Consider the following 10,000-nt stretch of genomic DNA (forward strand, 5'->3'; position numbering starts at 1 on the left):
CCCTGGGCTCACAGAGGGGGACTGTGGATTTCCACGGGAAGCAGGTGGGAGAGTGAGAAGTGCTTGTGAAACCCAAAGGCGAATGACCATAATCTGCCCCTCCTCCCCAGAGCAAGCACAGTTCAGCAGAGGTGTCTGTCTGTCTGTCTGTCTGTCTGTTGTCAAAATCATCCCCTGCTAGCCTTCTGTCCTGTGACTACCAGAATTCCAGAACGGCAAGAGAATCTGCTCAGCATTCCACTGCACTGGGTCTGTCTCCTCTGAAAGACACATGTGCACGCTCTATCTTAAGCAAACACACCCCAGGCCATAAAGAAAGATGTCAGCCTTCAAGTCAGGGTTTCAGCTGTGGTCGCTGTCATGGTTTCCAGGGCTAAGAGGACTGACTGACCTTTTGCCCCAAAGAAAGGCAGCATTCTGGCGGAGCAGGGAAAGTTGGCCATTCACTGACAAAGACCTGAGGTGGGGGAGCTGAGGAGAAGAGAAAAGGAGAACCCATTCACAGAGAAAAGCTCGGGGCTGTTTCTTCTGCATTTGAATGAAGCCAATTGAATGAGGCAGATTCCAAGTCATTGAGGGTGGGTGGGTGTGGCAAGTAGATTCCCAAGGCCAGGCTACCAGTTTCTCTCTTCAGCTGTGCCTTGCAAAGTCATCACAGTGGCAGGATAGGATAAGATTCATTCTGGGAGGGTGTGTGTCCTCCCCCCACCTCTGTCCCCATGGGCACCTCTGCCCTGACTCTGGCCTAGGAAGAGGGCACGGGGCAGGGGAGTGAAATAACTGGCCAGGGATGCCAGGAACACAGCTTTCCTCCCTGCCCTTTTGCTCCAACCTTGGAACATCTTAGCTTATCCAGAGAATATTCTATAACTAAGGAAGGCACCAATATTTTTTTTTTTCCTTTTCTTCCTGGGCATAGGTGCACACTGGTGTATTCCACCATGAGCCCATCCACAGGCATGTTTAACTTACCAGTTGTTCTTTGGCCAGAACATACAAGGCTGCTGCCAGATGCATCTCTGTTCACAGATCCTTCTGTGTTAGCCTATTTGCTTGCTTATGTGAAAGGTTAAAAACAGAGATAGAGATAGAGATGATAGAGATGATATATATATATATAGAGAGAGATAGAGAGAGAGAGAGAGAGAGAGAGAGAGAGAGGGAAAGGGAGAAGGTGAGACATCTGGTACACTCCCACAAATGGCCACCATGGCCAGGGCTGGGCCATGATGAACCCAGGAACCAGGAGCTTCTTCCAGGTGCCTAAGGACTTGGGATAGCCTCTGATACCACCCCCCAGGCCATTATCAGGGAGTTGGATTGGAACTGGAGTGGCTAAGGCTCAAACTGGTGCCCATATGAGATGCTGGGGTCACAGGCGGCAGCTGTACCTGCTGCACCACAATGCCGGTCTCACCAGTGTCTTTATATTATGAAATCTGCTTCCATTCATCTACTTCAGCCATCCACTGCTGCCTTTCCAGACCCATTAGCAGGAAGCTCGATTCAGAAGCATATAGAGTACCCAGGACCCGACTTGGCACTCTGGTGTGAGATGCCAACATCTCAAGCAACCGCTAATCCAACCATGCCCCCACAAAACACCCCACCTCAATTGTTTTTGTCATTCATCATCAGGATTTGGGATTTTACACACACACACACACACACACACACACACACACACTCTGTCACCTGATCACATGAACCCTGAATGTAACAGCCAGGGTAAGTGCAATCTCCTGTGTAATATGATGTTTTCTCAGTTCAGTTTCTCAGCTACAGCACAGGGACAGGTAGTAAAAGGTGGTAAAAGGCTTCATTCATACATGTTGTGATGCCAGGACCAGTGTGGTAACACAGCGGGTTAAGGCAGATTCTGCTGTCATATATCAGGTGTACCCCGATACATGACAGGCACCCTGAAGAAGCTCTTTAAAAGGAAAAAAAAAAAATCCAGCGTTTGGGACAGCAGCTTCTCAGATCAGTGTGGGCTCTTCCTCCTTCCTGCTAAGATGTCTTGGCTTGATTGATTTAGAATGTAGACTTACAGAGAGGAAAGGTAGGGAAGGAGGTAGGGAGGTAGGGGGGGGTGTGTGTGTGTGTGTGTGTGTGTGTGTGTGTGTGTGAAAGGAGAAGGTACTCCCAGGATCTATTCATCAGAAACTATATGTTTAGCAGAGCAGCCAGGCAGAACCTAAAGCAGCACTCCTCCGTGGGGTGTGTGCATCCCAAGCATAACTCACAAGGGCATAATGACCACCTGCCCCACTCACTCTGCCTTGCAATCTTCCTTTAAGAAAAAGAAGCAAGCTGTGATTTTTTTTCATGTTGTGTCACATGCCATGCCCGTTGTCTGAATCTCCTCCCTCTACATGGTCAATATTTTATCACAATTTTCACTTCTAATTTCCTTTTTTTTTTTTTTTTTAGATATTTATTTTTTCAGGCAGAGTTACAGAGAGGCAGAGGTCTCCCACGCACCAGTTCACATCCCAGGTGGCTGAAACACCCTGAGTTGCACCGATACGAACCCAGGAGCCTGAGCTTTTTCCGTGTCTCCCGTGGGAGTGCAGAGGCAGAAGGACTCAGGCCTCCTTTTACTGTTTTTGCAGACCGTAGCAGAGAGCAGCCAGCTGGGATGGGATTCGAATGGGAGCCCATATGGGATGCCGGCACTGCTTGTGGCAGTTTTACCTGCTACACCACAGCACAGGCCCCCTAATAATATAATAATAATAATAATAATAATAATTCTTTTTAAGATTTTTATCTTTTTTTTTTTTTCTGGAGAGTCAGAGTTACAGAGAGTCCTTCCATCTCAAACTGGAGCCACAGATAGATGCTTAACCTACTATGCCCCAGGGTCAGCCCAACCCCCCCACCTTCAGAGACTTAGTTGGCCAATTCTCTTTTAAATTTAATGTACTCTTATTTATGTGGAAGAGTTGTGGGGTGACTGGCTGAGGGTTGGGAGAGGAAGAGAGATCTTCCATCTGCTGGATGGGCTCTGGGTGGCCAGGGCAAATCCAGGAGGCAGGTGCCGGGAGCTTCATCTGTTCCACATCTCCCAGCTGGTCCAAGTAGTGGGTCAATCTTCCCGTGGCTTTCCAGGTGAATTAGCAAGGAGCTGTATTGGAAATGGAAGGAGGAGGGACTGGAAATAGACCTCATATTAGCGGATCACGGAGTCACAGCTGAGCTGAGCCCCCCTTAAGATTTTTTTTTTTTTTTTTTTTGACAGGCAGAGTGGACAGTGAGAGAGAGAGAGGAGAGAGAGAGAGGTCTTCCTTTTCCGTTGGTTCACCTGCCAAGGGCTGCTGTGGCTGTTGCACCACAGCGATCCGAAGCCAGGAAGCCAGGTGCTTCTCCTGGTCTCCCTTATAGGTGCAGGGCCCAAGGACTTGGGCCATCCTCCACTGCCTTCCCGGGCCACAGCGGAGAGCTGGACTGGAAGGTGAGCAACCGGGACAGAATCCAAGGTGCCCCAACTGGGACTAGAACGCCCGGTGTGCCGGCGCTGCAGGCAGAGGGGATTAGCCTAGTGAGCCATGGCGCCAGCCCAAGATTTTTTTTTTTTTTTTTTTTTTTTTTTAAGATTACACTGTACTGGGGCCAATCCAGCTCTCTGCTATGGCCTCCCACGTGGGAGACTGGGAAGAAGCTCCTGGCTCCTGGCTCCTGGCTTCGGAGCAGCACAGCTGGGGAGTGAACCCGGGGACGGAAGACTCTGTCTCTCTCTGCCTCTGCCTCTCTGTAACTCTGTTTTAAATAAATAAATAAATCTTTCCTTCCTTCCTTTCTTTCAAATAAATAGATCTTATAAAAGAAAAATTCCTGAAGTCAGGTACCCTGGAGAAGCTCTTTAAAAAAAAAAAAAAAAAAAAAGACACCATTTGGGACATTATCAGCAGCATCTCATATCAGAGTGTGGAGCCACACACACAGGCAGGCAGATGCTTAACCTACTATGCCCCAGGGCCAGCCCATCCCCCCCCCCCTTTCAGAGATTTAGTTAGCCCAATTCTTTTTAAAATTAATATTTACTCTTATGTATGTGGAAAAGTTATGGGGTAACAGGCTGAGGGTTGGGAGAGGAAGAGAGATCTTCCATCTGCTGGATGGGCTCTGGGTGGCCAGGGCAAATCCAGGAGGCAGGTGCCGGGAGCTTCATCTGTTCCACTTCTCCCAGCTGGTCCAAGTAGTGGGTCAATCTTCCCGTGGCTTTCCAGGTGAATTAGCAAGGAGCTGGATTGGAAATGGAGGAGGAGGGACTGGAAATAGATCTCATATTAGCAGATCACGGAGTCACAGCTGAGCCGAGTTCCCTTAAGGTTTTTTTTTTTTTTTTTTTTTAAAGAAAGATTGCACTGGGGGCCGGCGCTGCGGTGCAGCAGGTTAACGCCTTGGCCTGAAGCGCCAGCATCCCATATGTGCGCCAGTTTGAGTCCCGGCTGCTCCTCTTCCAATCCAGCTCTCTGCTATGGCCTGGGAAAGCAGTGGAAGATGGCCCAAGCCCTTGAGCCTCTATACCCCCTGTGGGAGACCCAGAAGAAGCTCCTGGCTCCTGGCTTCAGATCAGCACATTTCCAGCCATTGCAGCCCATTGGGGAGTGAACCATCAGACAAAAGACCTCTCTCACTTTCTCTGCCTCTCCTCTCTCTCTGTGTGTAACTCTTTCAAGTGAATAAATAAATAAATCAATTTTTCTTAAAGATTTATTTATTTACTTGAAAGTCAGAGTCACACAGAGAGAGGAGAGGCAGAGAGTCTAGGTCTTCTGTCTGATGGCACTCCTATGGGATGCTGGTGCTTCAGGCCAGGGTGTTAACCCGCTGCACTGCAGCACCAGCCCCAAATAAAAAATAAATCTTTTAAAATTAAAAAAAAAAAAAGAAGATTGCACTGTATTGGGGCCAATCCAGCTCTCTGCTATGGCCTGGGAAAGCAGCAGAAGATGGCCCAAGTCCTTGGGCCCCTGCACCCATGTGGGTGACCTGGAAGAAGCTCCTGGCTCCTGGCTTTGGATCAGCATAGCTCCAGCCATAGCAGCCATCTGGAGGTGAACCAAGGGGATGGAAGACTCTGTCTCTGTCTCTGCCTCTCTATAACTCATTCCAATACGTAAATAAAAAAAAAAAATCAACCTTTCTTCCTTTCTTCCTTTCTAATAAATAGATCTTATGAAAGAAAAATTCCTGAAGACAGGTTCCCTGGAGAAGCTCTTTAAAGAGAAAAAAAAAAAAAAAAAAAAAAAAAAGGCCGGGCGCCGCGGCTCACTAGGCTAATCCTCCGCCTTGCGGCGCCGGCCACACCGGGTTCTAGTCCCGGTCAGGGCGCCGGATTCTGTCCCGGTTGCCCCTCTTCCAGGCCAGCTCTCTGCTGTGGCCAGGGAGTGCAGTGGAGGATGGCCCAAGTGCTTGGGCCCTGCACCCCACGGGAGACCAGGAGAAGCACCTGGCTCCTGCCATCGGATCAGCGCAGTGCGCCAGCCGCAGCCCCCCGCGGCCATTGGAGGGTGAACCAACGGCAGGCAAAGGAAGACCTTTCTCTCTCTCTCTCTCTCTCTCTCTCTCTCTCTCTCTCTCTCTCTACAGCGAATATCCACTCTGCCCTGAAAAAAAAAAAAAAAAAAAAAAAAAAAAAACCACCACCATTTGGAACATCAGCATCTTATATCGGAGTGTGGGCTCTTCCTCCTTCTTGCTAAGATGTCTTGATCTGGTCCAGTCCCAGCTACTGTGGGGCACTTATTTCTTAAGATGGCTTGATTGATTTAGAACACCTAGTGTTCAATTTCTGCACCTAAAAATGGATGACCTTCCTTTTAGATTTCAAAATGGCTCTCGCTCTCCTGGTACTAAAGATTCCATTTTGAGTCCAAATGCATGATTTTTCTGGTACTCTGCCTTGGAAGGAAGGAAGGGTACTTTTTGATGCTCTGCCTCCAGATAAATCAATATTCTTTTAAAATTTTTATTTATTTTTTGACAGGCAGAGTGGACAGTGAGAGAGAGAGAGAGAGAGAGAGAAGAGAGAAAGGTCTTCCTTTGCCGTTGGTTCACCCTCCAATGGCCGCCGCGGCCAGCGCGCCTGCGGCCGGCGCACCGCGCTGATCCAAAGGCAGGAGCCAGGTGCTTCTCCTGGTCTCCCGTGGGGTGCAGGGCCCAAGCACTTGGGCCATCCTCCACTGCACTCCCTGGCCACAGCAGAGAGCTGGCCTGGAAGAGGGGCAACCGGGACAGAATCCGGCATCCCAACCGGGACTAGAACCCGGTGTGCCGGCGCCACTAGGCGGAGGATTAGCCTAGTGAGCCGCGGCGCCAGCCTCAATATTCATTTGTGAATCGTGATTTTTTTCGGATGTTCTAGATAGATACATGATAGATAGATAGATAGATAGATAGATAGATAACCATGTTGGGAGGGAGGGAGATTTTTCATCCACTGGCTCCTGGCTCTCCTATCTATGTCATCTGTCTCCCTTCATCATATAAGGAAAAGGTTCTCCAAGGATCTATTCATGGGAAGCTGTATGTTAAGCAGAGCCGCCAAGCAGAACTCAAAGTGGCAGGCATCCCAAACGTAACTCACCAGGACATAATGACACCCCCCCCCCCCCCACAACTGCCTCACTCCGATATTTTTCCCCCATAGCATTTTTCAGATTTCCAAAGATCACTACGACTGAGTGAGCAAGCAGCTCTCTTCCCCCACGGTAGGCCTGGGTGCTGACCCGCCACCCAGTGTTCAATTTCTGCACCTATTGACCTTCCTTTTTGATTCAAAATGGCTCTTGATACTCTGGCACTAAAGACTCCATTTTGAGTTCAAATGACTTCTCCCACCTTCTGCGCCCCGCCCCCCGCCCCCCAGTGTGGCATCGATGATTGCAAATTAGGATTATAAGGAGGATGTCTGTCTGTAATACCAACCTTGATTTGAGAAAAAAAAAAAAAATAGTCATCGTCGTGCTGTGGATTCACACACCACCCACCCCTGACATAGGCATCCCTTTGGAGAAAGCAGCGGTTTGAGTCCTGGCTGCGCTCCATGAAATCCAGCTCCCTGCTAGTGTGTGTGTGTGTGGGGGGGGGGGGGGGGGGATGGGAATACAGTACCATATCGCCCGAGTGCAAATGTAAATCTGTGAAAGAGACATGATTTTCATTTATTGTGGCAGAGTTACAGAGAGAAAGGAAGGTCTTCCATCTGCCGGCTCACTCCACTCCCCAAATGGCTGGGTCGCTCTGCTCTGAAGCCAGAAGGCAGGAGCTTGTTCCGCATCTCCCATGTGTGTGCAGGGGCAAAAGCACGCCCATAAGAGATGCCTGCCTGCTTGTGCCTCAGGGAAAGGCTCAGCCTACTAAGCCCCAGCACCGCCCCTGAAATAATCATGTTTGAATCATGGCGTTTCTGGTACTCTGCCTCACAATGAACAAATCCATCATTGCTTTTGATTCATGATTTTCCTGATGTTCTAGATTGATAGATCGATTGATCAATCAATAGATGATAGATAATCGTGTTTGAACTGAGATTTCTGCCTCTCAGGTGATGGGAATGAATGAATGATTGAGTGAATGAATGAAGAGTTAGATAATGATGTAGGAATTTTAGATTTTTTCTGATGCTCTGCCTTGCAATAAAGAAATAAGTAATCATGTTTGGTGATTTTTCTGATGTTCTGCCTCAGGATGGATGGATGATGGTGTACGAATCGGGATTTCTGTGATGCTCTACCTTGAAACGGGGGAGAGGGAGATGGATAGGTAATTACGATCGAATCATGATTCTTCTGATGTTCTGCCCCGGAATAGATCGAAAAGCTAGCTGGCTAGCGTAGCGAATGGTGTAGGAATTGAGATTTCTGTGACGCTCTGCCCTCGCCGTAAACCCTGTTTGGTGCTTTTTCCCCTGTTCCGCCGCCTCGCAGTAGATTGATAGTCATGTTTGAATTGAATTTTTTGTGAGGTTCTGCCAGGGGGAGGGGAGGGGGAGGGGGAGGGGGAGGGGGGAGGGGGAGGGGGAGGGGGAGGGGGAGGGGGGAACCCAAACATAACTCCCCAGGGCATAGTGATCACCCACCCCACTCCGATACTTCATTTCTTTGAAATATCCACACACACAGCATTCGCAAGATCCAAAGGATCACTAAGATTGGGTGAGTAAGCAGCATTCCTATCCTTGGCAGGTCTGGGTGATGACGCGCCACCTAGTGTTCAACTTCTGCACCTACTGACCTTTTTTCGATTTCAAATGGCTCTCCAGCACCCTGGTACTAAAGAGTCCAACTGCAACTGCATGCTTTGTTTTGTTTTGTCCCCCCCCCCCCCCCCATATCACACCCATGATGGTGAAGTAAGATCACGGGGAGGAAGATATCTGTGAACCAAATAAGTAATCATTTTTGAACTGTGATTTCTCTCACATTGTGCCTCACAGATAATAGATACTGGTGTTTGAATGGCCTCCAAGTAAATCAATCACTGTATTTGAATCATGAATCAGGATTTCTGTGATGCCCTGCCTCACATGAAATGAATGACTAAGCGGAATACATTGAGAGATGGATGGATAGAGAAGTAAGTGTGTGTGTGTGTGTGTGTGTGTGTGTGTGTGTGAGAGAGAGAGAGAGAGAGGGGGGGGATAATCATGTTCAAATGGAGATTGTTCTGATGCTCTGCCTCACAATAAACACACAAATAATCCTTTTCAAAAACCCTGATTACCCCTTGTGGTGTTTAGAACAAGAAACAAGCAGTCCCATTTCATGTTGTGTCCCACGCCATAGACCACAACACGTGTCTGAATCTCCTCCCTCTACATGGCCACAATTTGCATTTCTAATCATTTCAGGAAATTCTTACACAGGGTTGGGGGTTGGGAGCCGGGAGAGAGCCATCTCTCATCTGCTGGATGGGGCCTGGGCCAGGGCGCTCTGCTGGCCCTGGAAGAGCGGCAGCGGATGGAACAGGTGCACACGTGCAAGCAAAAAGGGAAAAAATGCTGTGAGCCTCACTGTCCCTCACTCCCATGGCAGGGTAAGCACGGTGATCGCCACACACACACACACACACACACACACACACACACACACACACTCTTTATCCATCCATCCCTGTGTGTGTGTGTTTGTGTGTGTGTGTGTGTGTGTCACAGTCTCGATGTGATCGTGAGAGATGATCATGGCTCCTTCCTAGATATCAGTAGGTACAACACGGGCAAAGGGGCAATCAGGCACGCACAGTACCAAGGAGCAGGACCCTCCCGCAAATCCAGGCCTGGGTGAAGGCATGTCCCGTGGGAGACGTGCAGGCTGAGCGATCCCACCAGACATCCAGCCGATGGAGCAGAGTCCTTTTCCGGGGGTGGGTACGACGGAGGGAGTCAGGAAAGACGGCAGAGCCCAGTAGGCTCTCGGAACCATGCCGCTCCACCATGGCAGCGTCTCCTAGCGAGACGGAAGGAAGGGATGGAGGAGTCCCTCCCTCACAGCCCATCTGTGTCCACTGACCCAGTCATCAGCCTCAGGCGGGATTTGCTCAGAGGAAAGCTTTATTGACTGACTGTGTGATAAGGGTAGGGTGCTGTGGAAGGGGTATCCAGGAGAAGCAAGGTGGGGGGGGGGAACGCAGGGAGGTGGGGGTGGAGCAGTGAGGGAGGGAGGGAGAAAGGGAGGGAGGGAGGGAGGGAGGGAGGGAGAGAGGGAGAGAAGGAGGAAGGAAGGAAGGAAGGAGGCGGGGTGGGGGTGGGGGGTTGAAGCAGGGAAGACAACGCCTTCCTCCAACACCGCACGTGGCCAAAGGACTCACTCAAAAATGGCAGCTTCCTCCGGTGTGGTGTGGTGTGGTGGCATGTGGTGCCGCGGTCCCTCCCGCCTGCGGTGTCCTTGGAGCTTGCCCGGAGCATCGTTCTGCAAAACAGCGGCGAGAGACAGGCGGCAGCCACCTAGCATCGAGGAGCTGTGATGCGAGTGAGCGGCGGCTCAGTGCTCCA

The sequence above is a fragment of the Oryctolagus cuniculus genome, chromosome 7 (genome assembly GCF_051225735.1).
Source record: "Oryctolagus cuniculus isolate XC-2025 breed Fujian yellow rabbit chromosome 7, ASM5122573v1, whole genome shotgun sequence".
Taxonomy (NCBI): domain Eukaryota; kingdom Metazoa; phylum Chordata; class Mammalia; order Lagomorpha; family Leporidae; genus Oryctolagus; species Oryctolagus cuniculus.